Below are 18,481 nucleotides of genomic sequence, written 5' to 3' on the forward strand. Positions count from 1 at the left end.
ACCAACAAACAAACAAATTAGATGGGCATGGTGGCATGCACCTGTGGTACCAGCTACATGGGAGGCCGGGGAGGGAGGACTGCTTGAGCCTAAGAGGCAGAAGTTGCAGTAAGCTAAGATCACACCACTGTACTCCAACCTGGGAGACAGTGAGAGCTGTCTCAAAAAAAAGAAAAAAAGAAAAAAGACTGAAAATTGGCCAGGCGTGGTGACTCACGCCTATAATCCCAGCACTTTGGGAGGCCAAGACGGACAGATCACTTGATGTCAGGAGTTTGAGACCAGCCTGGCCAACATGGTGAAAACCTCTCTCTATTAAAAATACAAAAATTAGCCAGGCTTGGTGGCGAGTGCTTGTAGCCAGAAGGCTGAGGCAGAGGAATCACTTGAACCCAGGAGGCCAAGTTGCAGTGAGCTGAGATTGTGCCACTGTACTCCAACCTGGCTGACAGAGTGAGACCCATCTCAAAAAAAAAAAAAAAAAAGACTGAAAATCGGCTGGGCGTGGTGGCTCACGCCTGTAGTCCCACCACTTTGTGAGGCTGAGGCAAGCAGATTGCTTGAGCACAGAAGTTTAAGGCCAGTGAAACCCCATCAAAAAAGATTACTTGGGCTGGGCGCCGTGGCTCACATCTGTAACCCCAACACTTTCGGAGGCCAAGGTGGGCGGATCGCCTGAGGTGGGGAGTTTGAGACCAGCCTGACCAACATGGAGAAACCCCATCCCTACTAAAAACACAAAATTCACCAGGCGTGGTGGCACATGCCTGTAATCCCAGCTACTCAGGAGGCTGAGGCAGGAGAATCACTTGAACCTGGGAGGCGGAGGTTGCGGTGAGCGGAGATCATGCCAATGCACTCCAGCCTGGGCAATGAGAGCAAAACTCTGTCTCAAAAAAAAAAAAAAAAAGATTACTGGGAGAAATTAAATATCAAATAAATGTAGAGACATACCATATTCACGGGTGGGAAAGTTCAATTTTGCAAAGATGTCCATTCACTCTAAATTGATGTGTAGATTTAATACAACCTTTATCAGGTTTTAAGAATAGATATATACTAGATGACTTTAGAATTTACAGGAAAACAGCCAAGAATAACCAAAGCATTCATGGAGAAAAACAAAAGGAGGATTTACAGTAGGAGATATTGTATTACTATTAAGTTACACTAATTAAGACAATATTGTATTGACAAAAGAAAAACAGACCAATGGAACAGAGTGCAGAACAGATTCCTTTGTTTTTTCTTTCCCCCCGAAACAGTGTCTTGCTCTGTCGCCCAGGCCGGAGTGCAGTGGTGTGATCTTGGCTCACTGCAACCTCCGCCTCCTGGGTTCAAGCGATTCTCCTGCTTCAGCCTCCAGAGTTGCTGGAATTACAGGCATGCACCACCACGCCTGGCTAATTTTTGTATTGTTAGTAGAGACAGGGTTTCACCATGTTGGCCAGGCTGGTCTCAAACTCTTGACCTTGTGATTCGCCCACCTTGGCCTCCCAAAGTGCTGGGATTACAGGCGTGAGCCACCACACCTGGCCCCAGATTCAATCTTATATGAATGTTTATGACAAAAGTAGCATTGCAGAGCAGTGGAAAACATGACCTTTCTACTATATGATGCTGTACTCAAAAGCCATATATGGGGTGGGAGTAGGGGGTAACAACCCCTTCCTCATGCCTTACACAAAAACAATTTTAGATAACTACACATTTAAACAGAAAGGTAAAATAAGTTTCTAGAAGATAACACAAAATCTCCACAATCTTAGAGGTGCAAAAGATACCCTAAACAGGACATAAACAGTACTATCCATAAAAGAAAAAACTGAAACACTATACATTAAAATTAAGCATGTCTACTCACCAAAGAAATTCAGAATGAAAAGGCAAGCCACCAGGAGAAAATATAAAAACTCCTGCATGTTAACTGAAAAGAAAAAGAATCCAGGCAGGGTGCAGGGGCTCATGCCTGTAATCCCTGCACTTTGGAAGGCCGAGGCAGGCAGATCACTTGAGCTCAGGAGTCTGAGACCAGCCTGGACAACATGGCAAAACCCCATTTCTACAAAAAAAGCAAAAAAAATTAGCCAGGCGCAGTAGCAGGCACCTAGTCCCAGCTACTCAGGAGGCTGAGGTGGGAAGATCTCTTGAGCTCAAGAGGTGGAGGTTGCAGTAAGCTGTGATCCCGCCACTGCATTCCAGCCTGGGCAATGGGAGTGAAACCCTGTCCCCCCACCAAAAAACATCTGCCCAAAGGAAAAATGGGGCAAACAATTTGAATTAACAATGGCTGAGTACCCCGAGGAAACGCAAAAGGCCAATAAATAAATGAAAAAGTGTCCAACATTATGAGACATCAGAGAAATGTAAACTAAAACCACAAGGGGCCGGGCGTGGTGGCTCACGCCTGTAATCCCAGCACTTCGGAAGGCCGAGGCAGGTGGATCACCTGAGCTCAGGAGTTCGAGACCAGCCTGACCAACATGGAGAAACCCTGTCTCTACTAAAAATACAAAATTAGCTGTGCATGGTGGCCCATGCCTGTAATCGCAGCTACTCAGGACGCTGAGGCAGGAGAATCGTTTGAACCGGGGAGGTGGAGGTTGCGGTGAGCCGAGATCGAGCCATTGCACTCCAGCCTGGGCAACAAGAGTGAAACTTCGTCCCAATAAAATAAAGTAAAATAAAATAAAACCACAAGGAAATTCTGGGAAGACAGTAGTAGTAACAGCAGAATAGTCTTTGAATCTCCTCAAATTCTTACATAGTAACAGAAAAAATTCCATGGACAACAGTAACAAAAAAACTAGACAAGAAAGAATCTCCACAAACACCAAATTACTATAAACACAAGATTTAAATGTGCTTCTTGCTCTGTCACCCAGGCTGGAGTGCAGTGGTGCGATCTCGGCTTACTGCAACTTCCATCTCCCAGGTTTAAGCGATTCAATCCTTTCCTTCCTCTCTGAGAAAATCTCAATTTTCTTTGCCTTCCTGGGAGAAACCGCTGTGCCTCAGAGGCAGTAAGCCCCAGATCGGGGCTTCTCATTAAATGTCTACAAAGAGTTAATAGTCAAATAATATCAGCATTTTCTCAACGTATAGAATGTGAAGTTATAGATACTATCAAAATATACAGATATCAAAACCAGGTTAGCAAAGTTTTACAACAGAAATTTCTGGCATTGATAACTGAACAAAGATATTCCTTTTTTTTTTTTTTTTTGAGACAGAGTTTCACTCTTGTCATCCAGGCTAGAGTGCAATGGCACGATCTCGGCTCACTGCAACCCTCTGCATCCCGGGTTCAAGCAATTCTCCTGCCTCACCCTCCTGAGTAGCTGGGATTACAGGCATGCGCCACCATGTCTGGCTAATTTTTGTATTTTTTAGTAGACACAGGGTTTCACCATGTTGGCCAGGCTAGTCTCGAACTACTGACCTCTGGTGATCCACACGCCTCAGCCTCCCAAAGTGGTGGGATTACAGGCATGAGCCACCGTGCCTGGCCCCAGGTATTCCCACTTTTAAAACTGACATATACCAGCGTAAGTTTGGGTCTCTCATTTGAAATAATGATACTGATGTTATTTATAAGTAGCATGGTATTTAAAAGAACAGCTCTGGTATCAAATTTGAACTGCATCTAATCAAGTCCTTTTTTTCCCCAAATAAGATTTTTTTTTTTTTGAGACAGAGTCTCCCACTGTCACCTGGGCTGGAGTGCAGTGGTGCAATCTCAGCTCACTGCAACCTCCGCCTCCTGGGTTCAAGCGATTCTTCTGCCTCAACCTCCAAAATAGCTGGGATTAAGGGTGCCCACCACCACACAAGCTAGTTTTTTGTATTTTTAGTAGAGATGATGTTTCACCATGTTGGCCAGGCTGGTTTCAAACTCCTGACCTCGTGATTTCCCCGCCTTAGCCTCCCAAAGTGCTGAGATTACAGGAGTGAGCCATCACACCCAGCCAGATTTTTAAAAAGTATTTTGAACACTATTTTCAAGTCAAATTTTGAGACGGAATCTTGCTTTGTCACCCAGGCTGGAGTGCAGTGGCACGATCTCAGCTCACTGCAACCTCCGTCTCCCAGGTTCAAGCGATTCTCCTGCCTCAGCCTCCCTGAGTAGCTGGGACGACACATGCGTGCCACCATGCTGGTTAATTTTTGTATTTTTAGTAGAGAAGTGGTTTTGTCATGTTGGCCAGGCTGATCTTGAACTCCTGACTTCAGTGATCTGCCTGCCTCAGCCTCCCAAAGTCCTGGGATAACAGGCGAGTCACCGTGCCTGGCCCCAAGCCAAATTTCTAATTTTTTCTTTGACCACAACTGGCTTCCTTCAATTTTACACTGAAAATCAAAGGGAGATGTGACTCATTTTTACAGCTAATTTAGTTGAAATGTCAGGCTTGTAGTTAAGCAGACTGCTAGTAACGGTTCAAAAAATTCCTCATGAGTGGCACACCAGTGGCCCCAACCTGTGAGAAGAAAAGAATTCTGATGATGGAATTTCTACTCTTAACTAAATGTAAGTCTCTGTATCAGGTCATTTAACTCTCTGACACTCAGTCTTTTAATCTGGGCTTCGGATAATACTGCCTATGTTTAAATCTTGGTTTCACCATTTAGTCAATCGCTGGCTCCAGATAAATTGTTCAATCTCCTAGGCCAATTTCCTCATTTGTAAAATGAGAATACAGTTGTTTTAAAATTAGTTGCAGGTAGGTAGAGCGGCATGTGCCCAAGTCCCAGCTTTACTGTGGTTGCTGAAGCAAGAGGATCCTTTGAGCCCAGGAGTTCAATGCTGCAAGTAAGCTATGATAGCACCACTGCACTCCAGCATAGGCGGCAGAGGGAGAACCTACCTCCAAAAAAATTCATTAATTTTAAAAAATAAAAACTTTTTAAAAACTAAATCAGTTGAATTACATCAAGTTTTAGCACAGTGCCTGACATATACTAAGTGTGACATTATGCTATTTTTATTAACTGTTACCTGCGAAACAGAAAAATGAAAATAGCTATTCTTACATTATAAGGCTATGTTGAAAAATGAGAAGCCACTTTGTATATGGTAAATACCATCAAAATAGCAGCATTGTAATCACAAGTACACAGGAAATGCAGTGCTTATTAATAAAATACAGTTCAAGGGGGGAAAAAATCTTTATTTTCCCATTCCAAGTTACTTTTTTTTTTTTGAGACGAAGTTTTGCTCTTGTTGCCCAGGCTGGAGTGCAATGGTGCAATCTCAGTTCACTGCAACTTCCCCCTCCAGAGTTCAAGTGATTCTCCTGTCTCAGCCTCCCAAGTTACAGGCATGTTGCCATCATGCCCAGCTAATTTTATATTTTTGGTAGAGATGAGGTTTCGCCATCTTAGGCTGGTCTTGAACGGCCGACCTCAGGTGATCCACCCCCCTGACACTCACCAAAGTGGTGAGATTACAGGCATAAGTCACTGTGCCTGGCCTCTTTTCTTATTTATAGTTGTATTTCCAATGCCTAGCACAGTTGTTGAACGAGTGGCTCCAAAAACTTCTTCCTTTGTCAAAGACTGGAGCTGTTATTCATCATGGCCATAGAACCAGAGTCAGGAAACACGGCCTAGGCAATAACAATTAGGATTTTCTTCAGTTATCAAGTATTGCCCATTACAGAAAATATGGGAAACGAAGTCAGGAAGAAAAGAGAATCACTCACGGTTCTCTCACCCAACTTTCTGGTTTTCAAAATCTCACCTTCACTTCCTCGTGACCAGAATGCTTGAGGCTGTCTTCTACAAACCATTTTTTTCTCCTTGTTCTATTTATGCTCCTTCTCCATTTTTCCTTATGTATATGCTCCTAAACTACTACTGTATGATCCTGGGGCTCTGTAGTGCCCCTGGCTCTCCAGAATACTTTCTGTAAATATGCCTGCCACTTCTGCAACAGATTTGGGGGTCATTAAAGACTTTCAAATTTAATGAGTTAATCCCTTTGACTTCCCAGCAAAAAGTGGGCAAAGAAGGCCAGGTGCAGTGGCTCACACCTGTAATCCCAAAACTTCGAGAGGCAGAGGTGAGTGGATTATTTGAGGTCAGGAGTTCAAGACCAGCCTGGCCAACACGGTAAAACCTGTCTCTACTAAAAATACAAAAACTAGCCAGGCGTGGTTGCGGGCACCTGTAGTCCCAGCTACTCGGGAGGCTGAGGCAGGAGAAATGCTTGAACCCGGGATGCAGAGCTTGCAGTGAGCCTAGAATGCACCACTGCACTCCTGCCTGGGTGACAGAGCGAGATTCCATCTCAAAAAAAAAAAAAAGAAAAAGTGGGCAAAGCAGAGCTAGGCACAGGCTGGAAGAAGATGACATGCCCGTGTCACACAAGGCCTCCACAATACCTCTTCCCAGCATGTTTTTAAAAATGTCTATAAACGATTGTTTTTCATTCAAATACCAGTTGCTCATCCTAACCATTCTTTGGATATCCATCCTTTTGTAAGTCTGTACTAATATAATTAATATTAAATCAATACAGAAAAAGTTTACTGTTAGCTCTCCATATCCATATGTGAAAGCTGTGGATATGGAGAGCTGACTGTACTACTACAGCATTTTATATAACAAGAATTGGTTATGCATCATCGGGAATACATCAAAAGAAACTCTCACATGGATTTTGTCTCAAAGAACTCACAGTCCCATCAATCAGAGAATAAAGTCACTAGTGCAATAAAGAGACTATAGCCGGGCACGGTGGCTCAAGCCTGTAATCCCAGCACTTTGGGAGGCCAAGGCGGACGGATCACGAGGTCAGGAGATGGAGACCATCCTGGCTAACACGGTGAAACCCCATCTCTACTAAAAAAAAAAAAAAACAAAAAAATTAGCCGGGCATGGTGGCGGGCGCCTGTAGTCCTAGCTACTCAGGAGGCTGAGGCAGGAGAATGGCGAGAACCCGGGAGGCGGAGCTTGCAGTGAGCTAAGATCGGGCCACTGCACTCTAGCCTGGGCGACAGAGCAAGACTCCGTCTCAAAAAAAAAAAAAAAAAAAAAAAAAAAGACTATAGGGGAAGGGCAGGTAGTCAATGAAGGTTTCACAGGAATAGCCACATCAAGCTAAAGTGAGAGACGTGTCAGATCTGGGTTTATCCTTTAAAAGCACAGCAGCCCCCGACTTTACTAAAAAAATACAAAAATTAGCTGGGTGTGGTGGCACATGCCTGTAATTCCTGTTACTCTGGAGGCTGAGGCACAAGAATGGCTTGAACCTGGGAGGCGGAGGTTGCAGTGAGCTGATATTGTGCCACTGCACTCCAGCCTGTGCGACAGAGGGAGACTCTGTCAAAAAAAAAAAAAGAGAGAGAGAAAGAGAGAGAAAGAAAGAGAGAGAGAGAAAAAAAGAAAGAAAGAAAGAGAAAGAGAAAGAAAGGAAGAGAAAGAGCGAGTGAGCACAACAGCTTTCACTTAGGGCTCCCGGGCCCAGAGTCATCAGGTAAAAAGTCTGAATACCCTGCTGAGAGATCACACAGGAAGACCTGACACTACACGTGGAGGGAAAGAGCCAGTGGAGCCCGGCCTTCCAGCAGTCTTTGACAAGGCATGTGAACGAAGAAGACATTGTGGAAGCGGATGCTCCAGCACTGGCCACCTCTGCTGACAACATGTGACCAGAGAAAAATGGCCCAGGTGAGCACTTCTCAATTCTCCTGACTCATAAAACTGTCAACAAACAAAATTATTCTATGAAGCAGTAAGTATTAGGGTGGTTTGTTATACATCAACAGATAACTGAAACAGAGCTCAGATTTTATTTTCTAGCCAATGGGAAGCAATGCAATGACAGCTGTGCTTTAGAAAAATCAACCTGGCTGCAATGTGTAAGATGGCCTGTAGGAGACAACCGGTGCCAGGATACAAGAGCCAACAGTACCTAGGGGGAGGAGAAGAATACAAGACACTGACTGCAGAGTTAGAGTCGATGGGATCTGTGTATGTCACTGGCCATCAGGGCAAGAAGAAAGGAATCAAAGTTGACCTAGACGGTGAGATCAGGTGACCACAGGATGGTGATGCTATTAAGGAAGAACAAAGCAGATGATGAGTTCAGAGAAAGAAAACGAAAATTGTGTTAACTTTAATATGTGGACAAAATAACTATGGTAAAATAACATCCATCATTATGGATATAAATACGCAAACAATTAGTCTAGAATTTAACAGCTCTAAGAATCCTATTATCGGTGTATTTTTACAATAGGAAAGGTTTTAAATCAAAAATTAAACTCAAAATCTTCAGTGGGCGGGCTAAACAGTTTAACATAAAACATCAAGATTTTCTTCAACTGTCCAATGAAAATTAGTTTAGAAACTAGGACAGATAAGTAAGTATATCCTCATGTGTGGAGGGTAAAATCAACGTTTTCAACAATCTTTTTAGAATTGCATCTTCTGTGACCAAAGGACATGCTTCTGCTTCTAGCCCAAGTACTACCTTGCAGGCTCCATCCCTTGACATGTTTTCATACGGCATTTGAGTTATTTCTTTTAAACCACAAATCTCACCATGGTGAAACCGAAATCCTTACCATGGCCTACGAAACGCTACCATCACCTGACCTTGCTGACATAGCGGGCCTTACCTCATACCTTTTCCCCCCGCATTCACCATTCAGTAGTAACAATGGTTCAGTTCCATGACCTGCTCCTTCCTTCCACTGCAGGCTCTTCCCCAGCTAAACTACTCTTCTTCACTGCCTCTTGGACCAAATTAACTCTATTCATTGTTCGGTTCTTTGCTTTCTCCTCAGAGAAAAATTGTTCCTGATTATCCCCTAGATGTTCCTCCCTGGTTCAATCACACAACGTACCTCATTTCTTCAAAGTACTTAACAACAATACTTTAATATACTTATTTAGGAAACTTGTGTAATTTTGGTCGCCTCTGCTAAAACTTAAGTTCCAAGAAGGCAGAACCAAAGTGTCACTTGATCCCAAAGCCCCAGGACACAGCATATCAGATGGCACATAGTAGATGATCTTCAATAGTAGATGTACTTTCAGAATAAATAGCACTCACTAATTATAGAAGGACAATTAGTGGCATGAACTCTGGGTCCAAACTGAGTTCAAGTTCCACGCTGACCCTTACAAGTTTTGGGACTAGATATTTTTCAGCACCTCAGTTTCTTTTAAATTATTATTATTTTTGAGACGGAGTCTCGCTCTGTCACCCAGGCTGGAGTGCAGTGGCACAATCTCGATCACTGCAACCTCCGCCTCCCGGGTTCATGTGATTCTCCTGCCACAGCCTCCCGAGTAGCTGGGATTACAGGCGCACGCCATCACACCTGGCTAATTTTTGTATTTTTAGTAGAGACGGGGTTTCACCATGTTGGCCAGGCTGGTCTCGAACTCCTGACCTCAGGTGATCTGCCCGCCTCGGCCTCCCAAAGTGTTGGGATTACGGGCGTGAGCCACACCATTCCCGGCTATGTTCTATTATCTTTAACAATAATGCAAATATAATGATGACATCAGGTATGAGAATGAATTATGTCTCTAAAGAGCTAGAATATAGCAATGCCTAGAATTTTGTAAACACATTAAATAGTAGCTGGTAGTAGAGTCAGCAAATACCAGCTCTCTCAACTATCCTATTCATCAACTTTCAATCTGCCTCACTCACACCTAACCCTTCTTTATCAGATTTCTCCACAGGGGCTTCAGGAGTTCTCTTTTATTAGCTGCTGCTGCTGCTCTAATCAGGGTAAAAATCTAAAGCCTAATGAGGTTTGCCAGGGGGTCCAAAATCTGGCCCAGACTCTCCAGGCATTTCCTCAAATCCACCACTACTCCCCACACCCCAGGCGCAATAAATTATGAAATACAAAACCAAGGCAAAGCCAGGCCATTTATTAGCCTTCTTCCTTAAAGCAAGCAGACTGAATTGAGATGTTTCATAGAATCTTCCCGCTTCTCTCCCTTCTCAGCGCGTAAAGAATGTTCTGGCAGAGCACGGTGGCTAAAGCCTGTAATTCTTGTGCTTTGGGAGGCTGAGGGTCACTTAAACCCAGGAGTTGGGCAGCACAGCTAGACTCCGTCTCTTAAAAAAAAAAAAAAGTTAGCCGAGCGTGGTGGTGCGCGCCTGTAATTCCAGCTACTCGGGAGGCTGAGGCAGGAGAATCACTTGAAGCTGGCAGGTGGAGGTTGCAGTGGGCAGAGATGGCACCACTGCACTTTAGCCTGGGCAATACAGCCAGACTCCGTCTCAAAAAAAAAAAAAAGCTCACTGAATGGGCTGGAGTGGGTGGGGCAGAGAGGAGCTGACGGGACATACATTTAAACGCACTGCTTCCGAGGGACGCGGATATGCTCGGGTCCCCCACCTACATCCCATTCAGTAAACAAAGGTGATATATATTAGGATGCCTAACTATTACCCACCGAAACATACAGCAGCACAAACCCATTTTTATAAGACCCTGTGCCTGACTATTGCAGGAAGCTGGAGGACGAACAACAGCTGGAGAATAGATGAGCTGATGTTTGGCTCCTAACCTCTAAAACAATGCCAACCCAGCCCCTTCCAGGAGTAACAGCTTGAAAACAATACATGGCATTTAGATAGTTTTTAGCATTCCTGGCAATTCCGTTATTAATTCATGGGTCTTCCTCATAAGGGAAGAAACCCCATTTTTGAGGTGAGGCACAGGCCCACCAGGGCAAAACGACCTGGCCAAGCTGGAGCCAGGTGCATGTGAGGGCCACTGTGAGGCCCTCTGCTCTGCTCACCCTCTACGTCACAGTGCTTCTTCTGTAGGTGAACGTGTGGGTTTTCAGCCAGGGCGCTTCTTACTGAAGCGCCCAAGGGCCCCGGAGAACATATCTGAAAAGTCTTTTGAAAAGACTGTAGCACTTTGGGAGGCCGAGGCGGAGGGATCACCTGAGGTCAGGAGTTCGAGACCAGCCTGGCCAACACGGAGAAAACCCGTCTCTACTAAAAATACAAAAATTAGCTGGACGTGGTGGCAAATGCCTGTAATCCCAGCTGAGGCAATCCCTGTGAGGCTGAGGCAGGAGAATGGCTTGAACCCGGGAGGCAGAGCTTCCAGTGAGCTGGGATCGCGCCACTGCACTCCAGCCTGGGCAACAGAGCAAGACTCCGTCTCAAAGAAAAGGAAAAAAAAAAAAAAAGTAAAAGAAAAAAGAACGTTCTCTTTGCACGATCAAAGTACCTAGGACAACTGCTACCCAGGCCCTTAGGGATTTACAGAGCCCTGGCTGATTTGTCAGAAATTTCTGTAACCCGCACGCCGCGCACGCTCTAGGGTTGGCTGCAAGTGGCCCAGAGTCTTGGATCCCTGGTCCCGTTCCACCGGGAGCAGAGCCACCTCGACGCGGGGACAGCTGCCTCGCTCGCTGCCCAGCGCCCGGACAGCCGAGCCGGGCCAGCCCCCAGCGCCCCGCAGAAGGGTTTGACGCACTTGCGGCGCCCTCGCGAGTGCCGGGTGACAGTCGCCAACTTTCGCGGAACACGCGCTCCAGATGTGAGGGGAGAGGAGGGAAAACGCCGCCCGCCTGGGCTGGGGTTCACAGGCACGGGCCGCCTCCCGCCGCTCCTCCAGGCCGCGCTCGGGTGCACGGACACCGCCTCCGCGGCGGCCTCGGGCCCGGGGGAGGGAAGCGCGGTCTCCCGGGCTGTTGCCCTCGCGCAGCAGACCCGAGGGGCCGGCCCGCGAAACTTCGCGAAGTGGCGGGAGGGGGCCACCCGGCCGCTCAGCGCCTTTGTCGCTCCAGCCTCGCCACCGCACCGGGCTCGAGACGCCCAGCCCAGCCCCTTGGCCCGATCCCGCCCGGGCCTCGGCCCGCGCCCCTCAGCTCGGCGGCCCTCACGGCCCGCGCCCCCGCCCCCACCACCGGAGCTCCACAGAGGCGCCCCTCAGAGAGGCCGCGTCGCCTCACAGACCCGCCCAGGAGCTCGAGCGCGCCCCGCAGCCGACACTCACTCGTCACTCAAGTCGCCGGGTAGCCAGGCAGGTTCGGCGGCCTTCGCTACCGCGCCGCTTACTCCTCAGAAGCCGCAGCTGCGAGCTCCGTGGCAGCCGCTGCACTCCTTCCGGCCCTGCCGCGGCGTCACCTCGCGCCTGCGCACAGCGCCCCCTCCCGACTAAGGACAGGAAGAACCATAGAGGCACTCCGGGTACTGCGGAGGAGGGACCCGGGGGCTCACCATAGAGAGGGCCGCCTAGCCGCGCCTGCATCCGGGCTCTCCGCCTGCGGAGACTTGACTCCCCCACGAGGCAGGAGGATGAAAGGAAAGGAGACCCCTATATCCGACCCCACAAGAAGCCACCATCTCTCCAGAGCTGAAAAGGGTATGGGGCAGGTGGTTGTGGATGTTTACTCGATATCTACTGATTTGCCCTAATTCCTTTGGCAAGTCATTCATTCATTCTGCAAATATATTCTGCGGATTTCCTGTGGGCCACACACTGTTCTAGGAATTGGGGAAATTAAGAGTAAAGTGGGTCCCATGGCTGGGCACAGTGGCTCACGCCTGTAATCCCAGCACTTTGGGAGGCCAAGGCGGGTGGATCACTTGAGGTCAGACGTTGGAGACCAGCCTGGCCAACATGGTGAAACCCCGTCTCTACCAAAAATAAAAAAATTAGTCAGGCATGGTGGCGGATGCCTGTAATCCCAGCTACACAGGAGGCTGAGGCAGGAGAATCACTTTAACCCAGGAGGCAGAGGTTGCAGTGAGCCGAGATTGCGCCACTGCACCCCAGCCTGGGTAACACAGCAAGACTTCGCCTCAAATATATATATATATATATATATATATATATATATATATATATATATAGAAACAGGGTCTCGCTTTGTTGCCCAGGGTGGTCTCGAACTCCTGGCTCCAAGTGATCCTTCCGTCTTGCCCTCCTAAAGTGGTGGGATGGCAGATGTGAACTGCCACGTCCGGCGGGGAATTTTTTATTTGTAAAATGGGAATTTTAAGATATTATCTATTGCCCGGTGTTCTTGCAAGGATGAAATGGGATCATGTGTGAATTGAGAAGCTCTCATAGGAGTTATTTGTTTACATGCTGTTCTTGTCTTAAGCATTTTTGGAGTCATAAAGACAACTATCATATCTCTGCATTTCTCCCAGTGAGGGCGAGAGGAAGCTACTCCCTCCTTCTAGGTTGTCTGGAATCATTCTGGTTACTTTTGAACTGGAATCATTCTGGTTACTTTTGAAGCCTCTGGCCTTTTTTTTTTTTGGAGACGGAGTTTCACTCTTGTCGCCCATGCTGGAGTGCAATGGCATGATCTTGGCTCACTGCAACCTCTGCCTCCCGGATTCAAGTGATTCTCGAGTCTCAGCCCAAGTAGCTGAGATTACAGGTGCCCGCCACCACATCCGCCTAATTTTTGTATTTTCAGTAGAGGCAGGGTTTCACCACGTTGGCCAAGCTAGTCTTGAACTCCTGACCTCAGGTGATCTGCCTGCTTCGGCCTTCCAAAGTGTTGGCATCACAGGCGTGAGCCACTGTGCCCGGCCCTGTTTTTTTTTGGAGGGGGGTGGGGTGGGGTTGGGGTCTCACTCTGTCACCGAGGCTAGAGTGCAGTGACTCAGTCAATCATAGTTCACTGCAACCTTGACCTCCCAGGCTCAAGTGTCCCTCCCACCCCTGCCTCCTGAGTAGCTGGGACTACAGGTGTGTGCCACCACGCCCGACTAATTTTTTAATTTTTTTGTATAGATGGGGTCTCGCTGTGTTTCTTAGGCTTGTCTCAAACTCCTGGCCTCAAGTGATCCTCCTGCCTCGGCCTCCCAAAGTGCTGAGATTATAGGCTTGAGCCACACCGCACCTGGCCTATTTTTGTCTGTTTGTTTGTTTGTTTGAGATGGAGTTTTGCTCTTGTTTCCCAGGCTGGAGTGCAATGGTGTGATCTTGGCTCACTGCAACTTCTGCCTCCCAGGTTCAAGCAATTCTCCTGCCTCGGCCTCCCGAGTAGCTGGGATTACAGGCATGTGCCACCACTCCCGGCTAATTTTGTATTTTTAGTAGAGACAGGGTTTCTCAATGTTGTTCAGGCTGATCTCGAACTCCCGACCTCAGGTGATCCGCCTGCCTTGGCCTCCCAAAGTGCTGGGATTACAGGTGTGAGCCACCACGCCCGGCCTGTTTTCTTTGTCTTAATGTTAACCAGGACCAAGAATCAGAAAGGGCAAGATAGCTACCTGAAGACTAAACTATTGTCAACAAGTGATGTTTTGCTGTTTTCCTGGGAAGAAGCATGAAAGTTCTGTCTATGAAAATCCGTATCATCCGTGCTGGCTGTAATTCCATGCAGTTACGGCCAAAGGCGTGCAACCTGCACTCACCCCGTGAGCCTGCCAGAGAGCTGAGGCTGTAACTCCCCCGCCCCGTGAGTCATCACGGCACGGCTTCATTGCATTTTCTGGTTACAGTTAGTTTAACATGCATCTGACCTGTGAAATCATTGACAGTAGTGGAGGACCGCCATTATTCACAATTTGTCCATCATCATTTTGTTCCCAAGAACTGTCATCAGCCGTATCTACATGAAGGTGTGCTGGTGTTGTCATAGAGGACATTATTCCCGAACTCAGTCTGCTTTCAGAAGCAGTAATTTCCTGCCATTTTGGCCCATTACTTGTAAAAAAAAAAAATCAATGTTACTGAGGTGTAATTTATACGTGGTACAAGGCACCCTGTTTAAGTGTACCTTTCTATCAGTTTTGACAAATTTATACACCCTCGTAACCCCCCCACAATCAAGATAGAGATCATTTCCATCACCCCAAACTGTTCCCTCCTGTTCCTTCCAGTCTATCCATAACCCTCATCCCTGGCGCTAGGCAACCACCTGCTTTTGGGCACTTGCTTTTTTTCACTTATTTATTTATTTTGAGATGGAGTCTTGCTCTGTCACCCAGGCTGGAGTGCACTGGTGCTATCTCGGCTCACCGCAACCTCTGCCTCCCGGGTTCAAGGGATTCTTCTGCCTCAGCCTCCTGAGTAGCTGGGATTACAGGCCCCACCCCCTACCACCACACCCAGCTAATTCTTTGTATTTTTATTTTATTTTATTTTATTTTTGTTATGGAGTCTCACTCTGTCGCCCAGGCTGGAGTGCAGTGGCGTGATTTTGGCTCACTGCAACCTCCACCTCCCAGGTCCAAGCGATTCTCTTGCCTCATCCTCTCGAGTAGCTGGGATTACAGACATCCACCACCATGTCCAGCTAATTTTTGTATTTTTAGTAGAGATGAGGTTTTGCCATCTCTACTAAAAAGATGGCCAACTAAAGTTGCCCAGGGTGGTCTCGAACTCCTGACCTCAGGTGATCCGCCTGCCTTGGCCTCCCAAAGTGCTGGGATTACAGGCATGAGCTGCCACACCCAGCTAATGTTTGTATTTTTAGTAGAGACGGGGTTTTGCCATGTTGGCCAGGCTGGTCTTGAACTCCTGGCCTCAAGTGATCCACCCACCTCAGCCTTCCAAAGTGCTGGGATTACAGGTGTGAGCCACCATGCCTGGCCAAAAAAATGTTTTTATAATAAATAGGAAGCGTGTGGTAGCTCATGGCTGTAATCCCAGTACTTTGGGAGGCTGAGGCAAGAGGATCACTTTAGGCCAGGAGTTTGAGACCAGCCTGGGCAACACAATGAGATCCTCATTCTCTACAAAAAAAAAAAAAAAAAAAAAAAGAGCTAGGCATGATGGTGTGCACTTGTAGTCCCAGCTACTAGGAAGGCTGAGGTGGGAGGATGCTTTGCACCCGGGAGTTCAGGGCTATAGTGAGCTGTGATCATACCAGGTGGCAGAGCCAGACCCTGTCTCTGAAATAAAATAAGACCAAAGTGTGTTTTCTACTCTCACACCACTCTATACTTAACACAAAGCACTTTTGTTGTTGTTTTTTTTTTTTTGAGACGGAGTCTTGCTCTGTCGCCCAGGCTGGAGTGCAGAGGTGTGATCTCGGTTCACTGCAACCAACCTCCTCCTGGGCTCCAGTGATTCTCCTGCCTCAGCCTCCCAAGTAGCTGGGATTACAGGCACCCGCCACCACGCCCAGCTAAGTTTTGTATTTTTAGTAGAGACAGGGTTTTGCTATGTTGGCCAGGTTTGTGTTGAACTCCCGGCCTCAAGTGATCCGCCCGCCTCAGCCTCCCAACGTGCTGGGATTATAGGCGTGAGCCACCACGGCCGGCCTGTTTACCGGTTTACTGTAAGGGGCATTACCAAAAATGCAGAGGAATGGCCAGATGCCGAGGCCGAAGGGGCAAGTTTTGTGGGAACGGGTGGAGCTTCCATGCCCTCTCTGGGCACGCCACCCTCCCGGCACCTCCGCAAGTTCAGCATCGAAGCTCTCCGAGTGCTGTCCTTTTGTTTGTTTTGTTTTTTTGAGACAGAGTCTTGCTCTGTCGCCCAGGCTGGAGTGTAGTGGCGCGACCTCAGCTCACTGCACCTTCGCCTCCTGAGTTCAAGCAATTCTCCTGCCTCAGCCTCTCAACTAACTGGGACCACAGGCATGCCCCACGATGCCTGGCTAATTTTTTTAAATTTTTAGTAGCGTGGAGATGGGGTTTCATCATGTTGGCCAGGCTGGTCTCAAACTCCTGACCTCAGGTGATCTGCCCACCTCGGCCTCCCAAAGTGCTGGGATTACAGGTGTGAGCCACCATGCCTGGCCCTTTTTGGGTTTTTTGGAGGCTTCATTTCATAGGCATGATGTACTGAATCATTGGTGATGAATGCACCCGTCAGTCCCTCTCGCCTCTCCGGAAGTCAGGGGGAGGAGTAAACGTTCTAACCCTCTAATCATGTGGTTGGTTCGCCTGGCAACTAGCCCCCACATCGTGAGGCTACCCAGGACCCCCCCAGGAGTCACCTCACTAGAACAAAAGATGTTCCTATCACTCAGGACGTTACGGAGATCTTAGGAGCTCTGTGTCAGGAAACAGTCAAAGATCAAATATTACAACTAAAGATCCTCCTAGTGCCCCCGTCTACAAAGGTTTCAGAAACTCTGCCTCAGGAACCAAGGGAAGGAACCAAATAATATTTCTTATTGTATCACCATATCACAAGCAGTTAAACATCAAAAAGGGAGTCAAGGCCGGGCGGGGTGGCTCATGCCTGCAACCCCAGCACTTTGGGAGGCTGAGGAGGGAGGATCACTTGAGCCCAGGAGTTTCGGACCAGCCTGGGCAACATAGTGAGACTTTGTCTCTACAAAAAATTAAAAGATTAGCAGTGTGTCATGATGCGCATCTGTGATCCTAGCTACTTGGTAGGCTGAGGTGGGAGGATTGCTCGAGACCAGGAGTTCGAGGCTGCAGTAAGCCATGATTATGCCACTGCACTCTAGCCTGGACAACACAGTGTGACCCCGTTTCAAAAAAACGGGTGGGGGAGTTAGACTATTACATTTAGTATCAGTGTCAGTTCAGGTTCTGTATGCCATAACCTGACACAAATGTGGGTATTCTGAGTTTTTTTTTTTTTTTTTTTTGAGACAGAGTCTCTCTCTGTCCCCCAGGCTGGAGTGCAGTGGTGTGATCTGCAACCTCTACCTCCTAGGTTCAAGCATTCAAGCGATTCTCCTGCCTCAGCCTCCCAGTAGCTGTGGGGACTACAGGCGCGCGCCACTGCACCCGGCTAATTTTTCTATTTTTAGTGGAGATGGCATTTCACCATGTTGGCCAAGCTGGTCTCGAACTCTTGATTTCGGGTGATCCACCCACCTTGGCCTCCCAAAGTGCTGGGATTACAGGTTTAAGCCACCACACACAGCCCGCTCTTGACCTCTTTTGTTGCTATTGTGTAGATCAAGCCACGACATCACTGGGTAGCTGTCAATCCTTTAGGAACACCACTAAGTCTATTTCTCATTGCCACAGATAGCTTGGGGTTAGGACGCCATGGTTCTCATTCCAGCGTTGCCACCCGTATGATCAGTGTATTTCTCTCACCTCTGATGGCTAAGTGCTACCTCTTGGAATTTATTTGTTTATCATTATTATTTTTCAAGATGGAGTCTTGCTGTGTTGCCCAGGCTAGAATGCAGTAGTGTGATTTCTGCTCTCTGCAACCTCTGCCTCCAGGGTTCAAGTGATTCTCCTGCCTCAGCCTCCCAAGTAGCTGGGATTACAGGTGTACACCACCACGCCCAGCTAATTTTTGTATTTTTAGTAGAGATGGGGTTTCACCATCTTGGCCAGGCTGGTCTCAAACTCCTGACCTTAGGTGATTCGTCCACCTTTGCTTCCCCAAGTATTGGGGTTACAGGTGTGAGCCACGACGCCTGGCAAATTTTTGTACTTTTATGTTATTTTATTTTATGTTATTTTATTTTTTCTAAGACAGAGTCTCACTCTGTCGCCCAGGCTGGAGTGCTGTGATATGATCTTGGCCCACTGCAACCTCTGCCTCCCAGGTTCTAGCTTTTCTCCTGCCTCAGC

At 47.5% G+C, this 18,481-nt stretch overlaps 1 protein-coding gene across 6 annotated transcripts in view; it reads right to left on the reverse strand.

The window, feature by feature from the left end:
• RNF216 (ring finger protein 216) overlaps window positions 1-12,285 on the reverse strand; it is a 166,920-nt gene extending 154,635 nt beyond the window's left edge. For 3 of the 6 annotated variants that reach the window (XR_008625936.1, XM_034963601.3, XM_003819766.4), the window contains exon 1: window positions 11,991-12,285. The gene's annotated coding sequence lies outside the window, so the exon portion shown is untranslated. The remainder of the gene's footprint in view (window positions 1-11,990) is intronic. The other 3 variants (XR_008625937.2, XM_063605612.1, XM_003819765.4) reach the window with 2 other exon arrangements.
• Between the last annotated feature and the right edge of the window lie 6,196 nt (window positions 12,286-18,481).

The sequence above is a fragment of the Pan paniscus genome, chromosome 6 (genome assembly GCF_029289425.2).
Source record: "Pan paniscus chromosome 6, NHGRI_mPanPan1-v2.0_pri, whole genome shotgun sequence".
Classification (NCBI taxonomy): Eukaryota; Metazoa; Chordata; class Mammalia; order Primates; family Hominidae; genus Pan; species Pan paniscus.